The sequence below is a fragment of the Vicia villosa genome, linkage group LG5 (genome assembly GCF_029867415.1).
Source record: "Vicia villosa cultivar HV-30 ecotype Madison, WI linkage group LG5, Vvil1.0, whole genome shotgun sequence".
Taxonomy (NCBI): Eukaryota; Viridiplantae; Streptophyta; class Magnoliopsida; order Fabales; family Fabaceae; genus Vicia; species Vicia villosa.
Window position 1 is genome coordinate 34759151 of NC_081184.1, and position 15903 is coordinate 34775053.

General features: G+C 36.4%; 1 long non-coding RNA gene across 1 annotated transcript; it reads left to right on the top strand.

Moving 5' to 3' along the window:
• Window positions 1–9048: 9048 nt before the first annotated feature.
• On the top strand, window positions 9049–10383 carry LOC131601548 (uncharacterized). The gene is made up of 2 exons (XR_009283689.1): window positions 9049–9676; window positions 9792–10383. It is a non-coding gene; the product is annotated as an uncharacterized LOC131601548 (long non-coding RNA).
• The last annotated feature ends 5520 nt before the right edge of the window (window positions 10384–15903 follow it).

Genomic DNA, 15903 nt, shown 5'->3' on the forward strand with positions numbered 1-15903 from the left:
TAGTTTTTGAAAGAGTATTGAAAAGATGTTTTTTTATTTGAGCTAGGCAATTTAAGAGCACTACCCTAATTGATTGGTCTTTTTTCTGTAATTTTTAAAGTTCCCAGGACTATCCATACTATATAGAAGTAGGTAGTCCTTGTTTTATTGGACGTGCGGGTCATCGAAGGGTCATCGTATGGTCGTTGAAGGCAACAGGGTAGAGGTACCATTAGCAAATTCGAAGGGACAATCATCTCTTTTTCGTAGGCAACAGTTCGAGGGACGAGATCATGTATTCGTAGGTAACTTCGAGGGTCATCGAGGGACCATGATCTTTGATGATGTAAATCGTAGGGACTTTTGCTAAGGGTACCTCTATATTCGAGGGACACGACCTTTATTCGTAAGGCAACCGAGAGGGGCGTACCCTAGAGGTGAGTGTGTGAAAAAGAGTGTGTCAATTTCAGATATTTAATCTTGATTATGGTTAGCTAACGTTAAGTTAATTAGTCTTGCCATACACACCCTAGTTACTAGCAGTTGAATATATACAGGAAATAAAGTGCGGAATGTAAAATCCTATGCTATTACATGGCTTCGGGATGGGGGGTACATAACCAAAAATGTTGCGGGAAATTAAAAAGGTCCTAATTAAGCTATTACATTCCATAAGCAGATACAAAAATTGGTAAAAGATATACGAGAAAATTAAATAAATGGTGTGCAGTAGGTAAGTATCTATAATAGTCCAGAGTCTCAAATGTGATACCTCACAATCAACAAAAAAACGTTAATAACACAAAATAATATACGAGAAACGAATAAAATAAGAACAAATAATAATAAAAATTACCAAAAGAAATATAGTAATTAAACATGAACTAAAAAAAGAGCGTTTAAAATTTAAACAAAATATATTTTTTGGTTTTTTAATATGGAAAATAAAGTCTAAGTAAATCTAAACTTTAATAAAAATAACTTAGAACAAGTGGACCTAAGGCCCATTATTTAATAACCTTAAACCTAATTATTTTTAATAAAAAAATGAGAAGAGAGACTTGTGAAAATTATAGGGGCGGACCACTTCTTAAAGTGGGAAATTTGGACTTTTCCAAATGAAGCTGTAGCCACTCGAAGGATGACACGTGGAGATGTTTTTTCTTAAAAAAAATAAAAAATAAATAGAAACAAAAAAATTCCACAACTTATAGCATCAGTATATATGATAACATCAATAGAAAAACAATCTTTCTCTTTTCTAACCCAGAAGCTTAAATACTCTATTTCATATTCAAACAAAATCCAAAAAAAATGACAAACAAATAGAAGTCGAGAGGAGGTTACCTAGATTCATGGAAATCGACGGTGGTTGAGGAGCTACGGCGGATCTGATGGTGGATCCTGTGCGAAGGTCGGCCGCGCGGTAGTGCGGGTGCCGGTACTGTTGTCGGGAGCTGATACGCCGTCGATAGCGAATCTGCGGAGGCGGCTGCAGTGGCACGCGTCCAGGCTTCTCGTGGAGATCGTCGGAGGGTATCACGTGTTTTGACGGTGCTGCTGAAGTGGTGATGGTTGATGAACCTGTAGTTTCAATCCCTTTCTATCTTATTCTGTAAAAACAAACAAACAACAAAAAACTTGTATAAATGTTATATTGTGGTGTTAGTTTTGTCATGGATGTGTGAATCAATTCTGACTATCGGTTAGAGGTAATGAATTTGTGTTATGAGATTTGGCTTGTCAAAATTGGTGTTAGCTTTGAAACTTTTTATGGTTTTTTACAGGTGGTTTTAATGTTAGAGATGGCTTTTTTAGTGAAGGTTTACTTGTTGAAAGTTTATGAATACTTGTCTAAAGGTTAGTGAAATTTGGATGAAAACACGTTGTTGTTTTTACTGTAGCTTAAAAAAAGAAGATGGGTGAGATTATGAATATGAATGGAATTGGTCTACGCTAAAAAATAGCGCCGTACATGTGTAGAAGTGAGGGTTAAGATTGTTTTTGTTTTCACGTGAAATTGGTGAGGGAGTGTAGGTTAGGTCTCTATTTATATTAGATGAACATTAGGTTAGAATGTTAGAAAAGGAAAATATCAAAATTAATGATAATTAATCAATAATAATCAAGTTTTAAAATCATGTTTGATTTGATTTTTAAATCATGTTTATTTTGATTAATCTCATAAAAACTATCCTAAAATAACATGTAAATAAAATATTTTTGAATTTTTTTTCATTTATGATTTTTTTGGTAATTTTTTGAATAAAAATGGGAAAAAGTAAAAAATACGATATTTAAAAAATGGCTAATTAAGAAATACGAAAAATTAAATTTAAATAATAAAAAAAACAATTTTTGTGATTTTTGAAAATAATTTAAAACAGAAATAAAGTTAGTAACAAATAGAAAAAAAAAATGTTAGTAAATGAGATTCAAACTCAGGACTTCTTGCTCTTGTACCTCTTACGCTCAAATCCTTACCAATTGAGCTATGTTATTTATTTAAAATAAAAAGCCAATTGAAAGTGTATGAGGCATCGGTCAGCATTTTTCTATTTATTAAAATATAACAATTTAATAGGAAACTTTTATATTTTAAAATAGACTTTAAATCGAATATTTATAAAATTCAGGATGTCAATGTAAATAAACCCGAGATTTTATAAAAATCCAATTTTGATAATAGTTTTGAATTTTTGAAAAGTGTGGGCAAATTTTGGGGTACAACAATAGGCATCACTTGCATGAGGACTTAAGGCATTGTTTGGTGGTAGACCATTCCAAAATCAGAATTTATGAGAAAAGTGCTTAAGAGCATGGAGGAGAAAGAAGAGCTTATGTTCATCAAAGTCATTTTCGCAACCCTTGGTACAGCTCCACTAAATCAGGTATATCTCTCAACTCGTAACTCCGATCGTAACGATTCTGGTCCCATTGGAAAGCTAACGAATTTCTCTTCGATTTGCACCTACTGTTTGTGTTCATAGCTTCTGTTTTGAAGGAGAAAACTGACCTTGAAGTTGTGTCAGTTATGTTGAATGTGTGTCAAAGATTGGTTACGGGTTTGATCATGTTAGAGGTGAAGTTTTGGCATCAATGGAAGTTCAAAGGCTGCATTAACACCATCTAAACCTCTATTAATCCAAGGTGAGTCCTTAGTTAGAGACTTGGGGGAATTTGCATGCAAGTGTTAGAATTGGGGTTTGAGTGATAATCTATAATTGCATGTGATCAACTTGTTAATTGATAATGTTATGGTATGTTGTATTGCTTTAACCCTTTGCATGCTGATGATTCTGTATATATGCATGTTATAAATTCGTTGGGGATCAATTATGATACTTGGAATCAGTTAAAAGCCATTAGGACTGGTTTAGAACCCTTAAAAATGCAGAAAATTGATTCTGCTTCAGGGTAATCGGTTACTGGCATTTGGGTAACCGATTACTCTGTGTAAATTTGCGTTTCTGGGCATTTTTCATGCCAGTAACCGGTTACTGGCTTCTGGGTAACCGGTTACCCTGGGCAAAAGTGCAAAAATCAGCAAACTTAAGAAATTCGTAACTTTCGACTCGGGTATCGGAATTACGCAAACTTTATATCGTTGGAAAGCTAGCGACGTGTACTTTCTAATTAAATTGGTCCCCAAACCAGAATATTAACTTATCACGAGAATTTTTGTCTTTCCGATTGTTATTAATTATTATATCATGCATTAAGTAGAATGTTTATTTCTATTACGAATATTATATCCATGTTGGAGATGATATGCAACTATGTGATGTGCATGAAATCCTGTTGACACCGTCGTTTTGGTTAAACGATCGACTTTGATTGTATTGTGTGATTGATGCTTGTTATGCGTGTGGTATGCTAGAATCGAAGTGGGCCAATACCAGGTGGTAAGGCACCATTGTGTATGGACTAGTTTCCAAAGATACCATTGCGATGTACCTGCGGGGTCTTTCAGGGCGTTTCCCAAAGGCGTGATACATTGGTGTTCTTGGTATGATTTACACACCTGAGCTATCATTACGATGTACCTGCGGGGTCTTTCAGGGCGTTTCCCAAAGGCGTGATACATTGGCGTTCTTGGTATGATTTACACACCTGAGCTATCATTGCGATGTACCTGCGGGGTCTTTCAGGGCGTTTCCCAAAGGCGTGATACATCGGCGTGCTTGGTATGGTGGAGTTGTGATGCCAATTAGGCGATATCACATGGATAACTCACCTATAGTGGTGCCACGTAGGCTACACCACTAGGCTCCTAACCGGATGGGCTCGTACAGTCAATTAGGCGTATTCGCACTTGTGGATACCATATTGCGTATGGATGATGATGAGGCCGTGACGCCGTGTAGGCAACGTCACCGCTATAACTCGTCACGGATGGAATGCCACATAGGATCTATCTGTTTCATCTAGCTATGGGTCTTGTGCGAGTCTTCTTGACGACAGGTACTTGGTTACTCACCGAGGATGTGTGTGCAGCCTTGGTAGTTGGTTGTTACCACTTCTGGATTCCCCGTACATGGGTATGGGTCTGCATACGTGTTTGTTGTACTATCTGTGTACTTGTGATACGATGACTCCTATGGTGGACGATTCATGTGTTTGCTCCGTACTTGTACCGGATGTGAGGATAAACCCCGAATCAATGGTGGATTCGGTTGTTGATGCATGTACCCTGTAGAACCGAGTGGACCCATAGGATAGGAAGACTCACTGAGATTTAGTAATCTCACCCCAATCAACTTATATTTTTTTCAGGTGCAGTTTAGTAGCGTTTGGCAGATAACAGGTTCGGATTGATGACTCAAAGTGGTGATGGCTCGGAGACCTCGTCAGATCTCTCTTTCCGCTGTGCAGATCCATTGAAGACACATGTTTTGTAATTATCAATATTATTTCATGTTGTATTTTATTTGGTTCTTTCTATAACTATAGCTTTTGTATGTACTCAAATACCAATTTTTAACGTCACGTGCATAATATACTAGTCAATTATGTATGGGGTGTTACAAGTTGTTATCATTTGACCAACATCTAATTTTTATATTCTTAATTTTCCTATTATTAAGTTTAGTCTTTTTATTTTATAAAAGTTAATGTCCTATTTTTTTAAAATAATTTTTCATTGTTAAAATATTAAAACACCATTAACATAATTATTTAATATTTAATTTAAATATTTAGTTTTTAGTTTAACAATTTAATATTAAATTTAAATTTAAAGGAAAATTAAAAAAACTAAACAATTAAGTTTTAAATCAAAACTATAATTAGCAGCAAAAAATTTATATAGACTAAAATTTAAAAGAATCTTTACATAAATTAAAAATAAAAGTATTATGGGCTAAAATTTAAAATAAATTTTTAAATGAATTAAAAATAATAGTTGATGTATTTAAAAGGAGAAAAACATAGTTAACCCAAAATTTATAATTAAATTATATATTACTATTAAATTAAGTGTAGAGAAATAAAATATTTGGTTTTAAAAATAATTTCCTTTTTATTAACTTTTTAAGTTAAAAATATTCATCTTAGGATATAAATTGTTTGATCTAACTACTAAATGTGTAACACCCCTTACATAACTGATTAGTATATTATGCATGAAACGTTAAAATTGATATTGAGTACATACACAATAAAGGTACAATATTTGATTCTTATAAAATACAACATGAAATTCTACTAAAAAGCATTATACATGAGTCTTCAATGGATCCTGCACAGCGGAATGTCAAAACAAACGAGGTCTTCGAGCCAACACCACTTCGAGTCATCAACCCGAACCTGCTATCTATCAAAATCTACTAAACTGCACCTGAAAAAGATAAGATGATTGGGGTAAGATTACTAAATCTCAGTGAGTCCTCCTATCCTATGGGTCCACTCGGTTCTACAGGGTACATGCATCAAAACCGAATCCACATTTGATCCGGGGTTTATCCTCACATTCGGTACAAGTACGGAGAAAACACATGAATCATCCACCATAGGAGTCATCATATCACAAGTACACAAATAGTACAACAAACACGTATGCCAAAACCCATACCCGTGTATGGGGAATCCAGAAACGCGTTAATGCCTCTCCAGGTTATAAAACACACCCTCGATGGGTTACCTCCCATGCATATATGTCAAGAGACTTATACAAGCACACTGCAAGAATGATTAGGCGGGTTCGCAAAAGCCTAGATAGCCGCGAGATGACCTTAGCCTAATAGGCGTCATAGTCCCATTAACCATCTTCACGGACGTGTGTTAACGCCGAGTACAAATACGCCATCTTGACACATAGGCCCACCACGCGAAAGCCTAGTGCTTAGTCTACTTGACTTCACTAGAGGTGGTTTACCTGTTATGCGTAGGCCTACTTAGCCGCATAACGCCACCATACCGAGCACGCAAGTGTGTTAACGCCAAGTGAGTAAATTTCTACGTGACCCTCATAAGCACACTGCAATGATAGCTCGGGTGTGTGCCTATTTGATCCACGATCAAGGCTGTCCCACGGACGACTCATCGGCCACGCTTCAGAGTCATAACCTAGCCCCGGCCCGTTTCAATTCAAGCATACACATGCATAAAAAGCGCTTATCCATACAATACAATCAATGCCGATCGTTTAACCAAAACGATGGTGTCAACAGGATTTCATGCACATCACATAATTGCATATCATCTCAAACATGGATATAATATTCATAATAGCAATAGGCATTCTATTTAATGCATGATATAATAATTAATAACAATCGGAGAGACATAAATCCTCGTGATAAATTAATATTCTGGTTTGGGGTCCAATTTTATTAGAAAGTAGACGTCGCTAACTTTCCAACGATATAAAGTTTGCGCGAAACGGACTTACGACGCAAAAGTTACGAATTTCCGAAGTTTCCTATTTTTTTCCATTTTGCTCAGGGTAACCGATTACCCAAAGTCAGTAACCGATTACTGGCACTAAAAATAGCCCAGAATTGCATTTTTAACAGCGTAATCGATTACCCATATACCCGTAACCGGTTACTCTGCATCAGAATGTGTTTTTCTGCATTTTTAGGGGTTCTAAAAGCATCCTAACTTATTCTTAGGTTCCTCAATCATCCAATTATGAATCCTATCATATTTCAACAGTGTATAACATGCAGTAGCACCGCTAGAACACATATTTGATCAATTAAATCACATACTACCAGCAATTATCATATAAACATGTTTTATCATCATAGATTCATGGATTATTTCTCACAATTCCCTAACCCCAATTCTAACCCTTTCATGCAAATTCCCCAAGTCACTATCTAAGGACTCACCATGGATTTAAAAAGGTTATGAGGATGCTCTTGCTGCCATTGAACCCCCTTCTTGACACAAACTTCACCTTCAAGCTCACCAAACCCGTAACCCATTCTTCTTCACCTTCAGCATGCATGTCCCAACTTCAAGCTTGATTTTCTCCTTCAAAATAGAATCTATGAACGCGTACCATATATGCAAATCGAAGAGAATTTCGTTAGCTTTCCAACAAGACCAGAATTGTTACAATAAGAGTTACGAGCAGAGAGATATTACTGTTTTAGTGGAGCTGTACCAAGAGTTGCGAAAATGGAGATATGCACTTCTTTCTCTTCTTGTTCTTAAGTTGTTCTTCCTTTTTTTCTCCACAAATTCTGATTTGGAAAGTCCAACACCAAACAATGCCTTAAGTTCTCATGCAAGTGATGTTTATTGCCCAGATTTCCCCTTCAACTAATCTTTATTCACAACAATGCCATTATGTTCATATCCAACCAAATCCCTTAAATTTTAACTAGTCCACTTAACAATTATATGTGTATAGATATATATACATAATCATGCTTAGAAAAATAGGGATATTATATTCTCCCCCCCTTAAATTGAATTCGTCCTCGAATTCTTTCTGATCACTAGGGAAAAAAACTCTCCAAGACCATCCAACAAGGGAAGGAAACACTACTTCCATTATTGTTAGATAACCTTATCACTCTGCGTCATCTCATTTGAAGAAATATAATTTTCCAAAACACTTATGTCTCAGCATACATGTCTAGAAACCTTAGTCCTAAAGCAACACGTCTCCCCAGATAATTCGTCTAGACATATATGGTACAATACCTTTCCAAGGCCCTTGACCTCCACTACTCTGCACTGTGAAACAACTGGATCGAAATCATCAAAAATGAAATCAATGAAGTCGCCATCGATTGTTTATTTATCCCAAAAATGGGAAAGGAAAACATCGAGTAAAACCTATAAAGAAAACAAACAACGGTCTTACGACCCAGAGAACTAGGTAAGGGTGTCGGTTACGCAAGGAGAAGGGGTTAGCACTCCTCACGTCCGTCGTACTCGACGGGATCCGCTTTTGTCAGTCTAAATCTAAGGGTGTTATCTAAAAGAAGTCTAAACTTGAAACTAAAGGAAAACACATAAAGAAATAAGAGAAAATAAACACGGGGAAAAGAAATAAAATATTTACAAAGATATGCTCGTTCAGGCCCCGCAACCCAATGCCTACGTATCCCTTTAAGGAATCAGAGCAGCCGTAGTTCGGCTCAAAACATTTTGTGTGTGTGTGATGTTAAACATCGCATTTCACTGCTGCTCGACCTTTGGAGACTCATACAATTGTCGTGGAAGGGAGTTAACATGTGCATAAAAGAAAATAAAAAGAAAATCGAACAAAACATTTTGAAATGAAAAGAAAATATAAAAGATGAATATATACAAATAAGTAGATAAAAAGGAAAATAAACAAGTTAAAATATTTGGGGTTTTTAATATGAAAATAAAGCAAAAATTAAAATAAAAGCATGTTTTTGGATTTTTGATATTGTGAACTAAAATAAACAAGAAAAAAAGATAAAATAAACAAATAACATGGGCTAAAAAAAGAAAACAAGGGGTGTGCATATTAAAAGGGGCACTGGCCCATTGAGGCTTAGCCCAAGAAAAGAACCAAACAATTGCACATGAGGGGGTACTGGATTCGCAGATGGTATGATAAGCAAAATGAAACTGGGATTTGGTGTAAGGGAAACAAGCTGGCCCAAGAACAACTTAACACAGGACTAACCCTAACATCTCTAAGGAGGTCCGCCTCCCTCAATCTTTCTTCTCTCTCAGCTTTGACCGAAAAAACTCAGCTTCTCTCTGTTTCTATTTCTCTGCAAATCTCCTCTGCTTTTCTTGTTCAACGCAACAAACAACAAACCTCTCGTATCTCTCAATCGGCATCAATATCTACTCAACTAAACCCTCTATATTCGCGCTCGGAATTCAAACAATAACAACCATGAAACTCTCTCTCACTCGGCTCATAGTTCTCTCGGATAGCTCTCTATCTCGCTGAATTCACTGTTTCTATCCTATGCAACTTATCTCTCTATCCCCACCGAAATCGAGCATCAACAAGAAGCAAGAAGCAAGCATACAAATTCGATGATAATTGAACACAACAACAACTCAGTTTAAGCACACAAGCATAGCATGGCAACAACAAACAGGCTCTAGCATACAGTCAACAATTTAACACTGAAGCATTTAGAAATTGAGGCTTACCTACGGCGAGGAGGTTTTCGCTGGAAATCGTTGAATATGAATAATGAAGAGTCGGAAGAAGAGAAATCCAGAGATATATGCAGCAATCCAGGTATATGCACTCCTTTAATTTCTTCTACGAATTCCAATTTAGATCAAGCACGGCTTCGGATTCCACTTGCAAACTTGTTCTTCCTCTTCGTAATGGTGTTGTTATGTTGTTGCAGTGCGAACTGCTTCTGGAAAATTAGTACGTTGCAGATGCTTTTGGATCAAACGTTGGCGATGAAGAGGTTGACGCGTTGAGTTGATGAAGCAGATGTCAAACTCGGAAAATTTGTGAAGGTTCAGTGTTGTGGCTTCGTTGGATGAATTGTTAGTTGAATCTATTTGCAGCAAGGAATTGTATCCGTGGAATTGTGATCAAATTGTGTTTGAATGAACCGAGGGTGTGAAGGTTTGTGATAAATTTTGGAGGAGAATTTTCTGGTAGAATTTCAGCAGCATAACAATACTATTTCTCCTCTCCTTTTTTCTGTGAATCTGAGTGTGTATTTATAGGCATGAGAGGTGTGAATTGTGTGAGCAAGAGAGAGGGAAAATTGGAGGGAATTGTGAGTCACGATTTCTGAGTTTTTTTGAAGGAATTTGAGGGTAAGCCGTGTGAGGTGGTTTAGGGCAATTTTGGGCCATTGATCATTTTAAATGGAAGGCTGAGATTGGTTTGGATGAATGAATTTGATGTTGATTTTTGATTTTCTGTGTAAACATAAATCCTTGCTTGTGAATGAAAACGTGAATCTTTTGCTGCAGATAAAACGTGAGTATCCCTTGCTCAAAGCGTGACCTCCTCTTGTGTGGTCCCCAACTAAACTTCTTCTTGACTTTCAAATATATTCAAAAAGGCTTCTTCAAAATAATAATGGGACTTAAAATTGAACTTGCAAATGGACCACAATAAAGAACCTTCCTTTTATTTAATTGCACCTATCAACATGAAATAAAAACAAAAAACAAAAACAATAACAACAAAATAAAATGATAAAAACAATGATTTTATTAACTCTAATTTAAAATTCAACTTGATTTAAATTGAATTAAAAATTAAAATCATAAAATCGTACAAGATTAAAAAACATAAAGCATAAGCTGATGAAATGCAATGATGCGAATGAGATAGAATCTTAGGGTAAAAATCAGGGTGCAACACACTGGATTTCCATAACTTCAAAAACCCTAACAATCCACTCTTCTCGGAAAAATATCCTTCGTTGAGTCTATCCTTACTCCACATACGTTACTGACCTCTTCCACTTCTTGAATTACTTCCCATTCAAGAATTCCCGCTACAACATTTTTCCATACGACGAAACATCAGATTACTCTCTACATCAGTCCATACAATGACGTTAGGCGTTAGCCAAATGTCTTGGTCTTAACTTCTGGTTTCCGAAGTGTTAGGGTGGTTGTCCTAAGTTTACCTTTACTTATACAACTGAATCTCCTTACTTTAACCCTTACTCCAGTTAGACATAACAACTGTCATCGTAAACCGCGAAGGTGTAATCATCTTGCAACTATAGCCTTGACATTCGACAACTTCGCACAAGATTCTACTGATGAGAGGCGAAATTCAATAACTGACCTGTAACCATTGTCCCAGTCTTCTTGTACAATCATAGTACACAAGGCATAACCACAAAGAACTTACGTCAATTGCAATCCTTCACTTGCCTTCAGCATTTCAATGGTCACGATACTCAGTCCAACCCTTGTGACTTACAAGCTAAACTGATGACCTACGAACATCGGACCGCATGCCATCCACAAAATGTATCCCCGAGCTGGCCCATTGACAACACCTCCCGAGTTTATGGTGATCCTTGAGAGACTGGAATGAACGAAATGTTGCTTCAACAATTTCCCTTAGGAAGGTACTTTCATCCCAACATAAAATCCTACAAATAGTCCGTTCATTCCTACCTCAGACTTATCTGAATCTTCCTTGATCCGTTGCGCTATTCTGATTCCAACAAGTCACACACCTTGAAATCCTCTGAGTTACGTTATATCCATAATTCACGTAGTTTCCATTAATACACAATAATTCCTTATCTATAGTTGTCCAATTACAACACGTTCCAGAACTCCATATACATCCATCGTCGACTACTACTCTTTGATGTTGCGTATTCCCCAGAACCAAGTTTCTACTTACTCTGCCATTCCATATTAGTTTATCTACCACAACTTAGGCACACGTTTCGATCTCAGGACATTGAAACCCAAATACTCACTGACTTAGAGGTTCGTCCTTGTCACTGATTTCCACAGCGTACAACTGCTATGTTTTTCCCTTCCAACAAGTCTGGTTGCCTATAAGGTATGATAAACCCTTCAAAAATGTACTGCAGCTCATGATAACTCTAGCAGTTTTACACAACTTCTACCCAACCATACACCTTCATTCACTTAGCGTAGTATCACCTTTGATAACTCGTGCGACTTACTGATATAACAATCCTCCCATAGCCACACTCCATTCACACAGTCATCTAATGTCTGTTCCACCTCTGAATCAAACACTAAACTGACTTCCTCGGCGGCTGCATCCTTCATTGCAATGCTTCCAACGGTCGGAGTGTAGCCACAATGCAAGAAATTGCACTTTGTATTTCAAACATCTCTCTTATAGACTCCTCAGCAGTTCTCAAACCAAAATGTCTATGCTTTACCAAGATTGACATTTCTTCACTCAGAGTATCTACAGACACTCTACCAGATACGTCACACATCAAACTAGTCCAAGATACAATTCACATATTCCATCACCGGTCGCCAATTGTACATGATAGCCACTCACCATGTTGACCAGGATATCATGACTGCACACGAATCCCACTCTAGACACTCATGCAAAATTGCCAACTTAACACTTCATGAAACAAGAATGTCTGTGAGGTATAGTCTAACTCTAAATCACGCGAGCACTATCACTCAGAGCCAGGGCCGGTCCTGACTTTGTAGAGGCCCCGGGCAAATAATAAAATGGACCCCAACAAAATAATTGAATAATTAATCAAAATAGTTTTTTTAAATAATATTAATATTACTAAATTTTTAATAATATATTATAACTTAAATATCATAATATATTTTTTATTAAGAAAACCATAAATAATTTGAATTAAGTTTGTCTACGTTTTTTTTAGGTATTAAGAGAATGGAAGTCGTTAATAATAATTATATAAAAATAAATTTTTTTAGTTGTTGTTAGGACTAGAACTAATTGAAAAAACACTTATATCCAATTCATTTTTTAAATATATTATTTTAAAATAAAATTTATAATATATGTTTTGTTTGATCAACCCATTAATAATTATATAATATTTCTTAATCTAAGAACTTAATAATAATTGTAACATATAAGTAATTTTGTTTATGTATAAAAGAAAATTTATTTTGTATATTTCTTAACAATTTTTTTTTGTTAGTTCTAATTAATGAAACTAGTTTATTTAGTTTAATTGGCAAGTGCACAGATTCTTTACCATTTTATTAAAATAAAATTTTAGTTCAATTGACAATGAATGTGTTAATAGTGGTATACTGGCATTTCTGCGTAGATTCTTTGCCATTTTATTAAAATAAAATATTAAAAGCATAAAAAATGAAGTTTCAAGAATTGAACTCACGTCCGGCATATCAAAACAAAATAAACTTTCCGCTGCACCACATATACATTTATGTCTTTCATTCAAATTAAGATACATATAATATAATAATTTTATTATTACAATTCATAAAGCCCTAATTAAAAAATTTGAGGCCCCTTTAATTTTGAGGCCCTGGGCTGTGGGCCTGCTTGCCCTGGCCCAGGGCCGGCCCTGCTCAGAGCCTCTATAAGCGTAGTATTGGATCTTGATCCATCTCACCATCGCGTGTCTAGTTATTCCTCTACCATCGAGCGCGACATATGGATCCTTATCCCACATACCTTATGAGAGTCTGGATCTGCGTCTCACGAGTTCCAAATCAGAATTCTACCTTGAGCTTCAGATCACCTTTGTCCCACATATGTCGGCAAAAAGGATGACTCACGCATCTTATGCACGATAGTGATAGTGTGGCATTATACCCGTCTGATAGTACCGACATGGTGGTCCAACTCCGAGGCCATGTTTCCAAGTAACCTACCTCAGTGGCGTATAATGATCCCCACGTGTATCCTATAGTCACAACCAAAAGGTGTCTAAACAGGCCTCTAATGGTTCATCGTTCCTCAAATCCTCCGAATCACACTCCTCAGGATGCTAAAACCTGAGAGCGCTACAGATTCAAGGTTTACTCACTCGGAAAGCCAAAACGCCAAGCACGAAGATTTGAAGTTCAACTTCGGATTACCATGCAGTGCGTGTACCCACTCGTCCCACACATGCATGAGATTCCAAGGATAATTCAGTTCAGATAGGGATACCATGGTTCTTAACAACCGACGCAACTGCGATCATTCTGCTGACGTTCAAGATATGTGCTAGTTCTTTTTTTCCTGAACGCCCAACGCCAAGCGTAGTTATATGGCTTCACTCGGGGTCAGACGAACCACAACTAACAAGAACTTAGGTTACTGCATTTTACGCTTCTACATCATTTCATATTTCGTCTAGCGTAATTCTAGAACTTGAATACAAAATGATAAGAATGGAAAACATGTCATCCTCTATCGACAAGGTATTCAAGCTTCGCCCAATCTTAAGTTACCATATTCGTACATTCCACCAACCTTTACTAGGTAACTACTCTCGCTTAGGGTACTTCAAGTTGGATCAGGATCTAATACTCCGTCCATCCAATTACTGTCCGTACCAGCGTAATCAGAAAGGTATGACTCCTCTGTCCGCGCTTCCAAAGGTTATTTCGTTCTACCAGATCATCAGTCACACCTAACACCGGCAACATCATCGGTAATGAATCCTACTAAATTCCAGCTCAACGCCTTCGGAGAATTTCACTTACAAGGCTCTTTCTTAATCCTGTATGGATTTCCTTTGCTATTACCAAGACTTAGAGAAGGTTTCACTCCGTCCAATTAAAATCATGGGAGTTCTAGTTGTCTCGATCCACACCTTGATAGTTGGGGTATCACTACTTCGCGTCAAACGCTCTCCTTAAGCTTGACGACCCAATCATTCCATCTACTTGAGTCGTCCAAACAATCCAACTCTTACTACTCAACTTCCCAACACTTACAAGTTTACGACTCCTCGTGGCGGCACTGTCGTAATTCTACCGTCACGCACTCAGCCGATGAGTTGATCAAGTTCAATAACTGAATGAGATATTAGTAAAATCAGACAAGCAATGCGCACTAATAAAGAAAAAAGGAATTTCTAGTGATGTCTCAAGGCTCGGACGAGAATCGACCTGCTCTGATACCAACTATAATACCCCATACATAATTGACTAGTATATTATGCATGAAACGTTAAAATTGATATTGAGTATGTAACGCCCGGAAAAATAATTATTGGCTTAATTTAGACATTTGTGATGTTTACTGAAATTTTCGCGTTTTGGGGCGATTTAGTCGGTATTAGTTCGGGATAGCGGATCGACATTTAATCGAAGATTTTAATATTTTTAGAATTAAAAATATTAATGAGTTAATGTTTAACGTTTTGGGAATTTTCTGAGTAATTAAGATTAGACCGGAAATATGAAGCACTGAGTAATAAGTCGGTATATTAAAATAATCGGATTTTATTTTAATGGAATTTAAGTGGAAGTGTTATTTTTATATTAAGTGTAGAGAAGATTTTGGGCTTAAATAATGACATCTCTAAGTATTAAGGGGTATATTTTAATAGGCCCGTTATTAAATAGTAGTAACAAGTGGTGTACCACTTTTTGGTGATTTTTAAAAGTAGTATCATAGAAGAGAAAAAGGAACCGAGGAAGGAGAGAAAGAAAAGAGAAAATGGGGCTAGGGTTGTGAAGAGGAGAAGAAGAAAACCCAAAGTGTTGCTCTCAAGTGTCATTTTTCTCCAATTTTTCATTGAAACTTTTTTAGAGCTGCACTCAATCTAAGGTAAGGGGGGATTCTTTCTACCTAAATGGAATTATGATAGATTGTATGTGGGTTTAGGGAATAGATTAATTATTGTGTTGTGTTGATCTTATTTTCTGTCATTGTTGAAAATGCAAATTGGAATGCTAATGGTGCTTTGTGAGTAAATGAAAATGAAATTAAAAATAAACAAACACAAGTTGAAATGGTGTCGTTCGACACTGTGTATTATGTATTTTCGTTTTTAGGCTATTCAAATGTGGTCCCTT